The sequence below is a fragment of the Cinclus cinclus genome, chromosome 16 (assembly GCF_963662255.1).
Source record: "Cinclus cinclus chromosome 16, bCinCin1.1, whole genome shotgun sequence".
Lineage (NCBI taxonomy): Eukaryota > Metazoa > Chordata > Aves > Passeriformes > Cinclidae > Cinclus > Cinclus cinclus.
In genome coordinates, this window is record NC_085061.1 from 16848034 (window position 1) to 16867364 (window position 19331).

Here is a 19331-nt window from a genome sequence, read left to right on the forward strand (position 1 = left end):
TGGATTGGGTAGACACAGGTATTGTCACAACTTGGGATATGAAAACACAAATAGGAAACACTACCCTACAATTGATAAATGTAACTTCGGGATCTGAAGACAAGTATTTATGTGGAGTCTGGATCAGAGATAGTTTCGACTACGGTAACTTGAAATTACGGGTAATGTCATTATTAGGGGATGGTACCAAGAAGGGGGATGTTGAGGTCATTCCAACCTCAACCTATGTAGACATGTGGGACAGTCCTCCTTTGCGAATGAATTGTACTTTCCGATTGAAAAACGAGTGTGAATATGGGATACAAGTTAAGTGGTGGAGGGAAAATTCTCAGGGAATGTGGAATCAAATCAGCGAAGGAGTTAGCTGGTGGTCCGAAGGAACCGTGGGAGGAGGATGGTTAAATATTACTGATCTGAAGATTGGGAAATTCGGAAGTAGATACTTGTGTATAGTCTCATGTGGAGAAATGGGTGACTTTGGAATACGAAACGTCAGGGCTTGGTCGCATTTGAGAGGTGGAGTCACTGGCCAACGTGGGGTCTATAGTGGGCGGGGACATGCAATAACTGCAGTTTATCTTAATAGCATCAGAGGAACTCACAGAAGAACTCGAGCCATAGATGTAACATTTCCCCGCAGTCAGGAACAGGAAAATTTGATAGTAGGATTAATTCGGGACTTTGGTAAAGTGCAGAATGTTTCCTCGATTACAGCCTGTTTACCTTTGCCACAGGCAGCCGGGGAGCCGATACCGTGGGGAATCATCCCAGTAAAAACTTTACCCAGGGCATTCGTGGATTTTACTTGGAGTTGTAAATTGATACCAAAGGAGTATGTAGAAAAGAAGGAAGGATGCCAATTAATTAGGAATATGTTGGAAAAAGATTGCCAGCAAATGCCAGGCTACTATGCGTGGGTTAGTAAAATGAACAAATGCATTGTGGAAGGACCAATAAGGGAACCCTGTAATAAGGTTTGGATGCAGGTAAAACGCACAAGAAATGAAGAAGTATGTCAAAACATTACGCAATCACAGTCTTTAGAAGACGATTGGGGAGCAATTTGGGGACCAAGTTTATTAGAGACATATAGTTACCTAGGAACTGTGAATTGGTGCATTGAATGGACAGGAAATAAGAACCAGACCTATACTAGAGTATTAACAACAGAGACAGCTCAGAGGACATCAACTGGGACAACAGAGACATGGAATTGTTCACGAGTTATTACTTGTGATACTCCAGAAGCAGAAATAGGTTTGGTACCAGTAAGAGTGTTACTCAAGTGGGGATGTGAATGTAGAGGGTACAATCATACAATTAGGGGAGAGATGGCCAGTAACAAACAAGTAGATTGCAAAACTACCACTATCAGAAGCCCTGGTAACTTGGTCTGGGTAATGGGACATGGGAAATGGACCACTCATATACCGATCGATGGGATGGTAACTCAAATAACTTTAGGAGTTCCTACCTTATGTCCATTCTGGAAACAATCTAAACTTAATGAACAAGAAATACAGGCCAGGCAAAGGAGAGACATAGGAGATGACATTATTGAAGAAAATGAGTGGCATGAACCGTCAGGGGGAGTAAAATTCGGATGGGCACTAGAATCTTTATTTGCACCTATCTCCACATATCGAAATAGGGAAATGTTGTATAGACTCCTGGGACAGACCGAAAGATTAGCAGCAGCCACCAAGAAGGGATTTAAAGATTTAAATTCACAATTACAGGCAACCACTCGGATGACATTGCAAAACCGGATGGCATTAGATATGCTGTTACTAAGAGAGCATGGAGTTTGTGGATATCTGCATGGGAAGACAGATCATTGCTGTATTCATATCCCAAATGTGACAAAGGAAGTAGAAAAAGATATAGATCAATTGGAGAATATTGAATCTAAAACTAGGGAAATAGCAAAAGATGCGGAATATAACTGGATTGGAGCAATATTCAGCTCTCTAGGGATCCAGGTCTCTGGTTGGATATCCTCAATTGTTCAATATGCAATAATATTGTTGATATTAATTGGAGTTGTGTATGGAGTTTACAGATGTCTTCTAGGAGTAATCACCAGAGAAGGAATTCATACCCGGAGAATAATGAAGGCTATGACCAGGAACGGACAACCGGCTGGGAACACACCGCCTCCTTCGTGCTTAGAGACGGTTACATGAAGAATGGAGGGAAGAAGTTGAGCATCCTTGCAGAAGATTGAAGGATGCTCAAAAGGGGGGAGTTGTTAGCATATACATATACATTTAATAGTTAGTGGTAGTAATGCTAAGGCTGTAGTTTGTAGCTAGTGCAAGGTAGGCCCTGGGAACTAAGCCAGGGAATGTGCTGAGCTACAGAATAATGAGTTAAGGGCCAGTGGGGCGAAGAAGGACCAACTGGTTATTTATAGGAACAGTAGGGAATTTACTGATGAAGTACAATAAACAGGTGTGGGATTAATCTATAGTTCTAGTTTAGACAAGCATGTAGGATTTATAACCGTTAGAAAGGTATCTTATTGTCTTAACTTAGGCAGGCGTGCAAGAGTTATAACCTTTAGAAATGTTATCTCGAAAATGACTGCTGCCTTTGATGTGAAGTATGTGGACCATAGCATGTAGCCATGGTGAAGCAAGATTTGTAAAAGGGTATAAAACTGTGTAAGATTCACTAAGGGGTTGGGACTTTGACTTTGGACGCTAGTCCTCAGGTCCCCGGGCCCTGAATAAAGCACCGCACAAAACAACTTTGTTGATTTGTGTTTTACTCTTTGGGATCGGGCAGCACAAGGAACCATTGTGACCCAATGCAGGCTAACAATCTAAGAATCCCTTTTCACACCAGGGGGCGCAAAAGGTCCAGAGATGATCTGTGACAGCATGGGGACATGTAGAAGCAAGGAACCATTATGACACCATGAAGGCCAAGAATCAAATGGTTCATTGTAAGACCAAGTGGCCTAAAAGGTCTTGGAATGCATTGTGACACCACAGAGGTTAAGAGAAGCAAGGAACCATTGTGACCCAATGCAGGCTAACAATCTAATGATCCATTGTGACACCAGGGGTTGTAATAGGGCAAGGGATGAATTGTGAAAGCATGGGGCACAATAAAAACATGGAAATATTATGACACAATAGAGGCCAAGAATCAAATGATTCATTGCAACACCAAGTGGCCTAAAAGGGCATGGGATGCATTGTGACACCACAGGGGTTAAGAGAAGCAAGGAACCATTGTGACCCAATGCAGGCTAACAATCTCAGAATCCCTTTTGACACCAGGGAGCTCAAAAGGACCACGGATGAACTGTGAAAGCATGGGGACCTATAGAAGCAAGGATCTATTATGCCACCATGGAGGCCAAGAATCAAATGATTCATTGTAAGACCAAGTGGCCTAAAAGGGCATGGGATGCATTGTGACACCACAGAGGTTAAGAGAAGCAAGGAACCATTGTGACCCAATGCAGGCTAACAATCTAATGATCCCTTGTGACACCGGGGGGCCTAAAATGGCCAGGGGTGGATTGTTACAGGACGGGGACCAATAGAAGCAAGGATCTATTATGCCACCATGGAGGCCAAGAATCAAATGATTCATTGTAACACCAAGTGGCCTAAAAGGGCATGGGATGCATTGTGACACCACAGGGGTTAAGAGAAGCAAGGAACCATTGTGACCCAATGCAGGCTAACAATCTAAGAATCCCTTTTGACACCAGGGGGCGCAAAAGGTCCAGAGATGATCTGTGACAGCATGGGGACATATAGAAGCAAGGAACCATTATGACACCATGAAGGCCAAGAATCAAATGGTTCATTGTAAGACCAAGTGGCCTAAAAGGTCTTGGAATGCATTGTGACACCACAGAGGTTAAGAGAAGCAAGGAACCATTGTGACCCAATGCAGGCTAACAATCTAAGGATCCCTTGTGAAACCAGGGGGCCTAAAATGGCCAGGGATGGATTGTTACAGCACGGGGACCAATAGAAGCAAGGATCTATTATGCCACCATGGAGGCCAAGAATCAAATGATTCATTGTGACATCAAGTGGCCTAAAAGGGCATGGGATGCTTTGTGACACCACAGGGGTTAAGAGAAGCAAGGAACCATTGTGACCCAATGCAGGCTAACAATCTAAGAATCCCTTTTGACACCAGGGGGCGCAAAAGGACCACGGATGAACTCTGACAGCATGGGGACATATAGAAGCAAGGAACCATTATGACACCATGAAGGCCAAGAATCAAATGGTTCATTGTAAGACCAAGTGGCCTAAAAGGTCTTGGAATGCATTGTGACACCACAGAGGTTAAGAGAAGCAAGGAACCATTGTGACCCAATGCAGGCTAACAATCTAAGGACCCATTGTGACACCAGGGGTTGTAATAGGGCCAGGGATGAATTGTGAAAGCACGGGGCACAATAAAAACATGGAAATATTATGACACAATAGAGGCCAAGAATCAAATGATTCATTGTTACATCAAGTGGCCTAAAAGGGCATGGGATGCATTGTGACACCACAGGGGTTAAGAGAAGCAAGGAACCATTGTGACCCAATGCAGGCTAACAATCTAAGAATCCCTTTTGACACCAGGGGGCGCAAAAGGACCACGGATGAACTGTGAAAGCATGGGGACCTATAGAAGCAGGGATCTATTATGCCACCATGGAGGCCAAGAATCAAATGATTCATTGTAAGACCAAGTGGCCTAAAAGGGCATGGGATGCATTGTGACACCACAGAGGTTAAGAGAAGCAAGGAACCATTGTGACCCAATGCAGGCTAACAATCTAAGGATCCCTTGTGTCACCGGGGGGCCTAAAATGGCCAGGGGTGGATTGTTAGAGCACGGGGACCAATAGAAGCAAGGATCTATTATGCCACCATGGAGGCCAAGAATCAAATGATTCATTGTGACATCAAGTGGCCTAAAAGGGCATGGGATGCATTGTGACACCACAGGGGTTAAGAGAAGCAAGGAACCATTGTGACCCAATGCAGGCTAACAATCTAAGAATCCCTTTTCACACCAGGGGGCGCAAAAGGTCCAGAGATGATCTGTGACAGCATGGGGACATGTAGAAGCAAGGAACCATTATGACACCATGAAGGCCCAGAATCAAATGGTTCATTGTAAGACCAAGTGGCCTAAAAGGTCTTGGAATGCATTGTGACACCACAGAGGATAAGAGAAGCAAGGAACCATTGTGACCCAATGCAGGCTAACAATCTAATGATCCATTGTGACACCAGGGGTTGTAATAGGGCCAGGGATGAATTGTGAAAGCATGGGGCACAATAAAAACATGGAAATATTATGACACAATAGAGGCCAAGAATCAAATGATTCATTGTGACATCAAGTGGCCTAAAAGGGCATGGGATGCATTGTGACACCACAGGGGTTAAGAGAAGCAAGGAACCATTGTGACCCAATGCAGGCTAACAATCTAAGAATCCCTTTTGACACCAGGGGGCGCAAAAGGACCACGGATGAACTGTGAAAGCGTGGGGACCTATAGAAGCAAGGATCTATTATGCCACCATGGAGGCCAAGAATCAAATGATTCATTGTAAGACCAAGTGGCCTAAAAGGGCATGGGATGCATTGTGACACCACAGAGGTTAAGAGAAGCAAGGAACCATTGTGACCCAATGCAGGCTAACAATCTAAGGATCCCTTGTGACACCAGGGGGCCTAAAATGGCCAGGGGTGGATTGTTACAGCACGGGGACCAATAGAAGCAAGGATCTATTATGCCACCATGGAGGCCAAGAATCAAATGATTCATTGTGACATCAAGTGGCCTAAAAGGGCATGGGATGCATTGTGACACCACAGGGGTTAAGAGAAGCAAGGAACCATTGTGACCCAATGCAGGCTAACAATCTAAGAATCCCTTTTGACACCAGGGGGCGCAAAAGGACCACGGATGAACTCTGACAGCATGGGGACATATAGAAGCAAGGAACCATTATGACACCATGAAGGCCAAGAATCAAATGGTTCATTGTAAGACCAAGTGGCCTAAAAGGTCTTGGAATGCATTGTGACACCACAGAGGTTAAGAGAAGCAAGGAACCATTGTGACCCAATGCAGGCTAACAATCTAATGATCCATTGTGACACCAGGGGTTGTAATAGGGCAAGGGATGAATTGTGAAAGCATGGGGCACAATAAAAACATGGAAATATTATGACACAATAGAGGCCAAGAATCAAATGATTCATTGCAACACCAAGTGGCCTAAAAGGGCATGGGATGCATTGTGACACCACAGGGGTTAAGAGAAGCAAGGAACCATTGTGACCCAATGCAGGCTAACAATCTCAGAATCCCTTTTGACACCAGGGGGCGCAAAAGGACCACGGATGAACTGTGAAAGCATGGGGACCTATAGAAGCAAGGATCTATTATGCCACCATGGAGGCCAAGAATCAAATGATTCATTGTAAGACCAAGTGGCCTAAAAGGGCATGGGATGCATTGTGACACCACAGAGGTTAAGAGAAGCAAGGAACCATTGTGACCCAATGCAGGCTAACAATCTAATGATCCCTTGTGACACCGGGGGGCCTAAAATGGCCAGGGGTGGATTGTTACAGGACGGGGACCAATAGAAGCAAGGATCCATTATGCCACCATGGAGGCCAAGAATCAAATGATTCATTGTAACACCAAGTGGCCTAAAAGGGCATGGGATGCATTGTGACACCACAGGGGTTAAGAGAAGCAAGGAACCATTGTGACCCAATGCAGGCTAACAATCTAAGAATCCCTTTTGACACCAGGGGGCGCAAAAGGTCCAGAGATGATCTGTGACAGCATGGGGACATATAGAAGCAAGGAACCATTATGACACCATGAAGGCCAAGAATCAAATGGTTCATTGTAAGACCAAGTGGCCTAAAAGGTCTTGGAATGCATTGTGACACCACAGAGGTTAAGAGAAGCAAGGAACCATTGTGACCCAATGCAGGCTAACAATCTAATGATCCCTTGTGGCACCAGGGTGTATAAAAAGGGGCAGGGCTGGATTGTTACAGCACGGGGACCAATAGAAGCAAGGATCTATTATGCCACCATGGAGGCCAAGAATCAAATGATTCATTGTGACATCAAGTGGCCTAAAAGGGCATGGGATGCATTGTGACACCACAGGGGTTAAGAGAAGCAAGGAACCTTTGTGACCCAATGCAGGCTAACAATCTAAGAATCCCTTTTGACACCAGGGGGCGCAAAAGGACCACGGATGAACTCTGACAGCATGGGGACATATAGAAGCAAGGAACCATTATGACACCATGAAGGCCAAGAATCAAATGGTTCATTGTAAGACCAAGTGGCCTAAAAGGTCTTGGAATGCATTGTGACACCACAGAGGTTAAGAGAAGCAAGGAACCATTGTGACCCAATGCAGGCTAACAATCTAAGGACCCATTGTGACACCAGGGGTTGTAATAGGGCCAGGGATGAATTGTGAAAGCATGGGGCACAATAAAAACATGGAAATATTATGACACAATAGAGGCCAAGAATCAAATGATTCATTGCAACACCAAGTGGCCTAAAAGGGCATGGGATGCATTGTGACACCACAGGGGTTAAGAGAAGCAAGGAACCATTGTGACCCAATGCAGGCTAACAATCTAAGAATCCCTTTTGACACCAGGGGGCGCAAAAGGACCACGGATGAACTGTGAAAGCATGGGGACCTATAGAAGCAGGGATCTATTATGCCACCATGGAGGCCAAGAATCAAATGGTTCATTGTAAGACCAAGTGGCCTAAAAGGGCATGGGATGCATTGTGACACCACAGAGGTTAAGAGAAGCAAGGAACCATTGTGACCCAATGCAGGCTAACAATCTAAGGATCCCTTGTGTCACCGGGGGGCCTAAAATGGCCAGGGGTGGATTGTTAGAGCACGGGGACCAATAGAAGCAAGGATCTATTATGCCACCATGGAGGCCAAGAATCAAATGATTCATTGTGACATCAAGTGGCCTAAAAGGGCATGGGATGCATTGTGACACCACAGGGGTTAAGAGAAGCAAGGAACCATTGTGACCCAATGCAGGCTAACAATCTAAGAATCCCTTTTGACACCAGGGGGCGCAAAAGGTCCAGAGATGATCTGTGACAGCATGGGGACATGTAGAAGCAAGGAACCATTATGACACCATGAAGGCCCAGAATCAAATGGTTCATTGTAAGACCAAGTGGCCTAAAAGGTCTTGGAATGCATTGTGGCACCACAGAGGATAAGAGAAGCAAGGAACCATTGTGACCCAATGCAGGCTAACAATCTAATGATCCATTGTGACACCAGGGGTTGTAATAGGGCCAGGGATGAATTGTGAAAGCATGGGGCACAATAAAAACATGGAAATATTATGACACAATAGAGGCCAAGAATCAAATGATTCATTGTGACATCAAGTGGCCTAAAAGGGCATGGGATGCATTGTGACACCACAGGGGTTAAGAGAAGCAAGGAACCATTGTGACCCAATGCAGGCTAACAATCTAAGAATCCCTTTTGACACCAGGGGGCGCAAAAGGACCACGGATGAACTGTGAAAGCATGGGGACCTATAGAAGCAAGGATCTATTATGCCACCATGGAGGCCAAGAATCAAATGATTCATTGTAAGACCAAGTGGCCTAAAAGGGCATGGGATGCATTGTGACACCACAGAGGTTAAGAGAAGCAAGGAACCATTGTGACACAATGCAGGCTAACAATCTAATGATCCCTTGTGACACCGGGGGGCCTAAAATGGCCAGGGGTGGATTGTTAAAGGACGGGGACCAATAGAAGCAAGGATCTATTATGCCACCATGGAGGCCAAGAATCAAATGATTCATTGTAACACCAAGTGGCCTAAAAGGGCATGGGATGCATTGTGACACCACAGGGGTTAAGAGAAGCAAGGAACCATTGTGACCCAATGCAGGCTAACAATCTAAGAATCCCTTTTGGCACCAGGGGGCGCAAAAGGTCCAGAGATGATCTGTGACAGCATGGGGACATATAGAAGCAAGGAACCATTATGACACCATGAAGGCCAAGAATCAAATGGTTCATTGTAAGACCAAGTGGCCTAAAAGGTCTTGGAATGCATTGTGACACCACAGAGGTTAAGAGAAGCAAGGAACCATTGTGACCCAATGCAGGCTAACAATCTAATGATCCCTTGTGGCACCAGGGTGTATAAAAAGGGGCAGGGCTGGATTGTTACAGCACGGGGACCAATAGAAGCAAGGATCTATTATACCACCATGGAGGCCAAGAATCAAATGATTCATTGTGACATCAAGTGGCCTAAAAGGGCATGGGATGCATTGTGACACCACAGGGGTTAAGAGAAGCAAGGAACCTTTGTGACCCAATGCAGGCTAACAATCTAAGAATCCCTTTTGACACCAGGGGGCGCAAAAGGACCACGGATGAACTGTGTAAGCATGGGGACCTATAGAAGCAAGGAACCATTATGACACCATGAAGGCCAAGAATCAAATGGTTCATTGTAAGACCAAGTGGCTTAAAAGGTCTTGGAATGCATTGTGACACCACAGAGGTTAAGAGAATCAAGGAACCATTGTGACCCAATGCAGGCTAACAATCTAAGGATCCCTTGTGAAACCAGGGGGCCTAAAATGGCCAGGGATGGATTGTTACAGCACGGGGACCAATAGAAGCAAGGATCTATTATGCCACCATGGAGGCCAAGAATCAAATGATTCATTGTGACATCAAGTGGCCTAAAAGGGCATGGGATGCTTTGTGACACCACAGGGGTTAAGAGAAGCAAGGAACCATTGTGACCCAATGCAGGCTAACAATCTAAGGATCCCGTGTGGCACCAGGGGGCCTAAAATGGCCAGGGGTGGATTGTTACAGCACGGGGACCAATAGAAGCAAGGATCTATTATGCCACCATGGAGGCCAAGAATCAAATGATTCATTGTGACATCAAGTGGCCTAAAAGGGCATGGGATGCATTGTGACACCACAGGGGTTAAGAGAAGCAAGGATCCATTGTGACCCAATGCAGGCTAACAATCTCAGAATCCCTTTTGACACCAGGGGGCGCAAAAGGTCCACATATGATCTGTGAGAGCATGGGGACCTGTAGAAGCAAGGAACCATTATGACACCATGAAGGCCAAGAATCAAATGGTTCATTGTAAGACCAAGTGGCCTAAAAGGTCTTGGAATGCATTGTGACACCACAGAGGTTAAGAGAAGCAAGGAACCATTGTGACCCAATGAAGGCTAACAATGTAATGATCCATTGTGACACCAGGGGTTGTAATAGGGCCAGGGATGAATTGTGAAAACATGGGGCACAATAAAAACATGGAAATATTATGACACAATAGAGGCCAAGACTCAAATGATTCATTGTAACACCAAGTAGCCTAAAAGGGCATGGGATGCATTGTGACACCACAGGGGTTAAGAGAAGCAAGGAACCATTGTGACCCAATGCAGGCTAACAATCTAAGAATCCCTTTTCACACCAGGGGGCGCAAAAGGTCCAGAGATGATCTGTGACAGCATGGGGACATATAGAAGCAAGGAACCATTATGACACCATGAAGGCCAAGAATCAAATGGTTCATTGTAAGACCAAGTGGCCTAAAAGGTCTTGGAATGCATTGTGACACCACAGAGGTTAAGAGAAGCAAGGAACCATTGTGACCCAATGCAGGCTAACAATCTAATGATCCATTGTGACACCAGGGGTTGTAATAGGGCCAGGGATGAATTGTGAAAGCATGGGACACAATAAAAACATGGAAATATTATGACACAATAGAGGCCAAGAATCAAATGATTCATTGTGACATCAAGTGGCCTAAAAGGGCATGGGATGCATTGTGACACCACAGGGGTTAAGAGAAGCAAGGAACCATTGTGACCCAATGCAGGCTAACAATCTAAGAATCCCTTTTGACACCAGGGGGCGCAAAAGGACCACGGATGAACTGTGAAAGCATGGGGACCTATAGAAGCAAGGAACCATTATGACACCATGAAGGCCAAGAATCAAATGGTTCATTGTAAGACCAAGTGGCTTAAAAGGTCTTGGAATGCATTGTGACACCACAGAGGTTAAGAGAAGCAAGGAACCATTGTGACCCAATGCAGGCTAACAATCTAAGGATCCCTTGTGACACCGGGGTCCTAAAATGGCCAGGGATGGATTGTTACAGCATGGGGACCAATAGAAGCAAGGATCTATTATGCCACCATGGAGGCCAAGAATCAAATGATTCATTGTGACATCAAGTGGCCTTAAAGGGCATGGGATGCATTGTGACACCACAGGGGTTAAGAGAAGCAAGGAACCATTGTGACCCAAAGCAGGCTAACAATGTAAGGATCCCTTTTGACACCAGGGGGCGCAAAAGGACCACGGATGAACTCTGACAGCATGGGGACCTATAGAAGCAAGGAACCATTATGACACCATGAAGGCCAAGAATCAAATGGTTCATTGTAAGACCAAGTGGCTTAAAAGGTCTTGGAATGCATTGTGACACCACAGAGGTTAAGAGAATCAAGGAACCATTGTGACCCAATGCAGGCTAACAATCTAATGATCCATTGTGACACCAGGGGTTGTAATAGGGCCAGGGATGAATTGTGAAAGCATGGGGCACAATAAAAACATGGAAATATTATGACACAATAGAGGCCAAGAATCAAATGATTCATTGTGACATCAAGTGGCCTAAAAGGGCATGGGATGCATTGTGACACCACAGGGGTTAAGAGAAGCAAGGAACCATTGTGACCCAATGCAGGCTAACAATCTAAGGATCCCTTGTGACACCGGGGGGCCTAAAATGGCCAGGGATGGATTGTTACAGCATGGGGACCAATAGAAGCAAGGATCTATTATGCCACCATGGAGGCCAAGAATCAAATGATTCATTGTGACATCAAGTGGCCTAAAAGGGCATGGGATGCATTGTGACACCACAGGGGTTAAGAGAAGCAAGGATCCATTGTGACCCAATGGAGGATAACAATCTAATGATCCCTCTTGACACCAATGAGCCTAAAATGGGCCAGGGATGAATTGTGAAAGCATGGGGGCCAATTATAACCTGGTACAATTACGCCACCATGGAGGCCAAGAATCAAATGATTCATTTTGACATCAAGTGGCCTAAAAGGGCATGGGATGCATTGTGACACCACAGGGGTTAAGAGAAGCAAGGAACCATTGTGACCCAATGCAGGCTAACAATCTAAGAATCCCTTTTGACACCAGGGGGCGCAAAAGGTCCAGAGATGATCTGTGACAGCATGGGGACATGTAGAAGCAAGGAACCATTATGACACCATGAAGGCCAAGAATCAAATGGTTCATTGTAAGACCAAGTGGCCTAAAAGGTCTTGGAATGCATTGTGACACCACAGAGGTTAAGAGAATCAAGGAACCATTGTGACCCAATGCAGGCTAACAATCTAATGATCCATTGTGACACCAGGGGTTGTAATAGGGCCAGGGATGAATTGTGAAAGCACGGGGCACAATAAAAACATGGAAATATTATGACACAATAGAGGCCAAGAATCAAATGATTCATTGTTACATCAAGTGGCCTAAAAGGGCATGGGATGCATTGTGACACCACAGGGGTTAAGAGAAGCAAGGAACCATTGTGACCCAATGCAGGCTAACAATCTAAGAATCCCTTTTGACACCAGGGGGCGCAAAAGGACCACGGATGAACTGTGAAAGCATGGGGACCTATAGAAGCAGGGATCTATTATGCCACCATGGAGGCCAAGAATCAAATGATTCATTGTAAGACCAAGTGGCCTAAAAGGGCATGGGATGCATTGTGACACCACAGAGGTTAAGAGAAGCAAGGAACCATTGTGACCCAATGCAGGCTAACAATCTAAGGATCCCTTGTGGCCCCAGGGGTTATAAAAACGGCCAGGGATGGATTGTTACAGCACGGGGACCAATAGAAGCAAGGATTTATTATGCCACCATGGAGGCCAAGAATCAAATGATTCATTGTGACATCAAGTGGCCTAAAAGGGCATGGGATGCATTGTGACACCACAGAGGTTAAGAGAAGCAAGGAACCATTGTGACCCAATGCAGGCTAACAATCTAAGGATCCCTTGTGACACCAGGGGGCCTAAAATGGCCAGGGATGGATTGTTACAGCACGGGGACCAATAGAAGCAAGGATCTATTATGCCACCATGGAGGCCAAGAATCAAATGATTCATTGTGACATCAAGTGGCCTAAAAGGGCATGGGATGCATTGTGACACCACAGGGGTTAAGAGAAGCAAGGAACCATTGTGACCCAATGCAGGCTAACAATCTAAGAATCCCTTTTGACACCAGGGGGCGCAAAAGGTCCAGAGATGATCTGTGACAGCATGGGGACCTATAGAAGCAAGGAACCATTATGACACCATGAAGGCCAAGAATCAAATGGTTCATTGTAAGACCAAGTGGCCTGAAAGGTCTTGGAATGCATTGTGACACCACAGAGGTTAAGAGAAGCAAGGAACCATTGTGACCCAATGCAGGCTAACAATCTAAGGATCCCTTGTGGCGCCAGGGGTTATAAAAAGGGCCAGGGATGGATTGTTACAGCACGGGGACCAATAGAAGCAAGGATTAATTATGCCACCATGGAGGCCAAGAATCAAATGATTCATTGTGACATCAAGTGGCCTAAAAGGGCATGGGATGCATTGTGACACCACAGGGGTTAAGAGAAGCAAGGAACCATTGTGACCCAATGCAGGCTAACAATGTAAGGATCCCTTTTGACACCAGGGGGTGCAAAAGGACCACGGATGAACTGTGAAAGCATGGGGACCTATAGAAGCAAGGAACCATTATGACACCATGAAGGCCAAGAATCAAATGGTTCATTGTAAGACCAAGTGGCCTAAAAGGGCATGGGATGCATTGTGACACCACAGAGGTTAAGAGAATCAAGGAACCATTGTGACCCAATGCAGGCTAACAATCTAAGGATCCCTTGTGACACCAGGGGGCCTAAAATGGCCAGGGATGGATTGTTACAGGACGGGGACCAATAGAAGCAAGGATCTATTATGCCACCCTGGAGGCCAAGAATCAAATGATTCATTGTGACATCAAGTGGCCTAAAAGGGCATGGGATGCTTTGTGACACCACAGGGGTTAAGAGAAGCAAGGAACCATTGTGACCCAATGCAGGCTAACAATCTAAGAATCCCTTTTGACACCAGGGGGCGCAAAAGGGCCACGGATGAACTCTGACACCATGGGGACCTATAGAAGCAAGGAACCATTATGACACCATGAAGGCCAAGAATCAAATGGTTCATTGTAAGACCAAGTGGCCTAAAAGGTCTTCGAATGCATTGTGACACCACAGAGGTTAAGAGAAGCAAGGAACCATTGTGACCCAATGCAGGCTAACAATCTAAGGATCCCTTGTGACACCGGGGGGCCTAAAATGGACAGGGGTGGATTGTTACAGGACGGGGACCAATAGAAGCAAGGATCTATTATGCCACCATGGAGGCCAAGAATCAAATGATTCATTGTGACATCAAGTGGCCTAAAAGGGCATGGGATGCATTGTGACACCACAAGGGTTAAGAGAAGCAAGGAACCATTGTGACCCAATGCAGGCTAACAATCTAAGAATCCCTTTTGACACCAGGGGGCGCAAAAGGTCCAGAGATGATCTGTGACAGCATGGGGACATATAGAAGCAAGGAACCATTATGACACCATGAAGGCCAAGAATCAAATGGTTCATTGTAAGACCAAGTGGCCTAAAAGGTCTTGGAATGCATTGTGACACCACAGAGGTTAAGAGAATCAAGGAACCATTGTTACCCAATGCAGGCTAACAATCTAATGATCCATTGTGACACCAGGGGTTGTAATAGAGCCAGGGATGAATTGTGAAAGCATGGGGCACAATAAAAACATGGAAATATTATGACACAATATAGGCCAAGAATCAAATGATTCATTGTGACATCAAGTGGCCTAAAAGGGCATGGGATGCTTTGTGACACCACAGGGGTTAAGAGAAGCAAGGAACCATTGTGACCCAATGCAGGCTAACAATCTAAGAATCCCTTTTGACACCAGGGGGCGCAAAAGGTCCAGAGATGATCTGTGACAGCATGGGGACATGTAGAAGCAAGGAACCATTATGACACCATGAAGGCCAAGAATCAAATGGTTCATTGTAAGACCAAGTGGCCTAAAAGGTCTTGGAATGCATTGTGACACCACAGAGGTTAAGAGAAGCAAGGAACCATTGTGACCCAATGCAGGCTAACAATCTAATGATCCATTGCGACACCAGGGGTTGTAATAGGGCCAGGGATGAATTGTGAAAGCATGGGGCACAATAAAAACATGGAAATATTATGACACGATAGAGGCGAAGAATCAAATGATTCATTGTGACATCAAGTGGCCTAAAAGGGCATGGGATGCATTGTGACACCACAGGGGTTAAGAGAAGCAAGGAACCATTGTGACCCAATGCAGGCTAACAATCTAAGAATCCCTTTTGACACCAGGGGGCGCAAAAGGACCACGGATGAACTCTGACAGCATGGGGACCTATAGAAGCAAGGATCTATTATGCCACCATGGAGGCCAAGAATCAAATGATTCATTGTAAGACCAAGTGGCCTAAAAGGGCATGGGATGCATTGTGACACCACAGAGGTTAAGAGAAGCAAGGAACCATTGTGACCCAATGCAGGCTAACAATCTAAGGATCCCTTTTGACACCACGGGGCCTAAAATGGCCAGGGATGGATTGTTACAGCACGGGGACCAATAGAAGCAAGGATCTATTATGCCACCATGGAGGCCAAGAATCAAATGATTCATTGTGACATCAAGTGGCCTAAAAGGGCATGGGATGCATTGTGACACCACAGGGGTTAAGAGAAGCAAGGAAACTTTGTGACCCAATGCAGGCTAACAATCTAAGAATCCCTTTTGACACCAGGGGGCGCAAAAGGACCACGGATGAACTGTGAAAGCGTGGGGACCTATAGAAGCAAGGAACCATTATGACACCATGAAGGCCAAGAATCAAATGGTTCATTGTAAGACCAAGTGGCTTAAAAGGGCTTGGAATGCATTGTGACACCACAGAGGTTAAGAGAAGCAAGGAACCATTGTGACCCAATGCAGGCTAACAATCTAAGGATCCCTTGTGACACGAGGGGGCCTAAAATGGCCAGGGATGGATTGTTACAGCATGGGGCACAATAGAAGCAAGGATCTATTATGCCACCATGGAGGCCAAGAATCAAATGATTCATTGTGACATCAAGTGGCCTAAAAGGGCATGGGATGCATTGTGACACCACAGGGGTTAAGAGAAGCAAGGAACCATTGTGACCCAAAGCAGGCTAACAATCTAAGAATCCCTTTTGACACCAGGGGGCGCAAAAGGACCACGGATGAACTCTGACAGCATGGGGATATATAGAAGCAAGGAACCATTATGACACCATGAAGGCCAAGAATCAAATGGTTCTTTGTAAGACCAAGTGGCCTAAAAGGTCTTGGAATGCATTGTGACACCACAGAGGTTAAGAGAATCAAGGAACCATTGTGACCCAATGCAGGCTAACAATCTAATGATCCATTGTGACACCAGGGGTTGTAATAGGGCCAGGGATGAATTGTGAAAGCATGGGGCACAATAAAAACATGGAAATATTATGACACAATAGAGGCCAAGAATCAAATGATTCATTGCAACACCAAGTGGCCTAAAAAGGCATGGGATACATTGTGACACCACAGGGGTTAAGAGAAGCAAGGAACCATTGTGACCCAATGCAGGCTAACAATCTCAGAATCCCTTTAGACACCAGGGGGTGCAAAAGGACCACGGATGAACTGTGACAGCATAGGGACCTATAGAAGCAAGGAACCGTTATGACACCATGAATGCCAATAATCAAATGGTTCATTGTAAGACCAAGTGGCCTAAAAGGTCTTGGAATGCATTGTGACACCACAGAGGTTAAGAGAAGCAAGGAACCATTGTGACCCAATGCAGGCTAACAATCTAATGATCCCTTGTGACACCGGGGGGCCTAAAATGGCCAGGGGTGGATTGTTACAGGACGGGGACCAATAGAAGCAAGGATCTATTATGCCACCATGGAGGCCAAGAATCAAATGATTCATTGTAACACCAAGTGGCCTAAAAGGGCATGGGATGCATTGTGACACCACAGGGGTTAAGAGAAGCAAGGAACCATTGTGACCCAATGCAGGCTAACAATCTAAGAATCCCTTTTGACACCAGGGGGCGCAAAAGGTCCAGAGATGAACTGTGAAAGCATGGGGACATATAGAAGCAAGGAACCATTATGACACCATGAAGGCCAAGAATCAAATGGTTCATTGTAAGACCAAGTGGCCTAAAAGGTCTTGGAATGCATTGTGACACCACAGAGGTTAAGAGAAGCAAGGAACCATTGTGACCCAATGCAGGCTAACAATCTAAGGATCCCTTGTGAAACCAGGGGGCCTAAAATGGCCAGGGATGGATTGTTACAGCACGGGGACCAATAGAAGCAAGGATCTATTATGCCACCATGGAGGCCAAGAATCAAATGATTCATTGTGACATCAAGTGGCCTAAAAGGGCATGGGATGCTTTGTGACACCACAGGGGTTAAGAGAAGCAAGGAACCATTGTGACCCAATGCAGGCTAACAATCTAAGAATCCCTTTTGACACCAGGGGGCGCAAAAGGACCACGGATGAACTGTGAAAGCATGGGGACCTATAGAAGCAGGGATCTATTATGCCACCATGGAGGCCAAGAATCAAATGATTCATTGTAAGACCAAGTGGCCTAAAAGGGCATGGGATGCATTGTGACACCACAGAGGTTAAGAGAAGCAAGGAACCATTGTGACCCAATGCAGGCTAACAATCTAAGGATCCCTTGTGTCACCGGGGGGCCTAAAATGGCCAGGGGTGGATTGTTAGAGCACGGGGACCAATAGAAGCAAGGATCTATTATGCCACCATGGAGGCCAAGAATCAAATGATTCATTGTGACATCAAGTGGCCTAAAAGGGCATGGGATGCATTGTGACACCACAGGGGTTAAGAGAAGCAAGGAACCATTGTGACCCAATGCAGGCTAACAATCTAAGAATCCCTTTTCACACCAGGGGGCGCAAAAGGTCCAGAGATGATCTGTGACAGCATGGGGACATGTAGAAGCAAGGAACCATTATGACACCATGAAGGCCAAGAATCAAATGGTTCATTGTAAGACCAAGTGGCCTAAAAGGTCTTGGAATGCATTGTGACACCACAGAGGATAAGAGAAGCAAGGAACCATTGTGACCCAATGCAGGCTAACAATCTAATGATCCATTGTGACACCAGGGGTTGTAATAGGGCCAGGGATGAATTGTGAAAGCATGGGGCACAATAAAAACATGGAAATATTATGACACAATAGAGGCCAAGAATCAAATGATTCATTGTGACATCAAGTGGCCTAAAAGGGCATGGGATGCATTGTGACACCACAGGGGTTAAGAGAAGCAAGGAACCATTGTGACCCAATGCAGGCTAACAATCTAAGAATCCCTTTTGACACCAGGGGGCGCAAAAGGACCACGGATGAACTGTGAAAGCATGGGGACCTATAGAAGCAAGGATCTATTATGCCACCATGGAGGCCAAGAATCAAATGATTCATTGTAAGACCAAGTGGCCTAAAAGGGCATGGGATGCATTGTGACACCACAGAGGTTAAGAGAAGCAAGGAACCATTGTGACCCAATGCAGGCTAACAATCTAAGGATCCCTTGTGACACCAGGGGGCCTAAAATGGCCAGGGGTGGATTGTTACAGCACGGGGACCAATAGAAGCAAGGATCTATTATGCCACCATGGAGGCCAAGAATCAAATGATTCATTGTGACATCAAGTGGCCTAAAAGGGCATGGGATGCATTGTGACACCACAGGGGTTAAGAGAAGCAAGGAACCATTGTGACCCAATGCAGGCTAACAATCTAAGAATCCCTTTTGACACCAGGGGGCGCAAAAGGACCACGGATGAACTCTGACAGCATGGGGACATATAGAAGCAAGGAACCATTATGACACCATGAAGGCCAAGAATCAAATGGTTCATTGTAAGACCAAGTGGCCTAAAAGGTCTTGGAATGCATTGTGACACCACAGAGGTTAAGAGAAGCAAGGAACCATTGTGACCCAATGCAGGCTAACAAT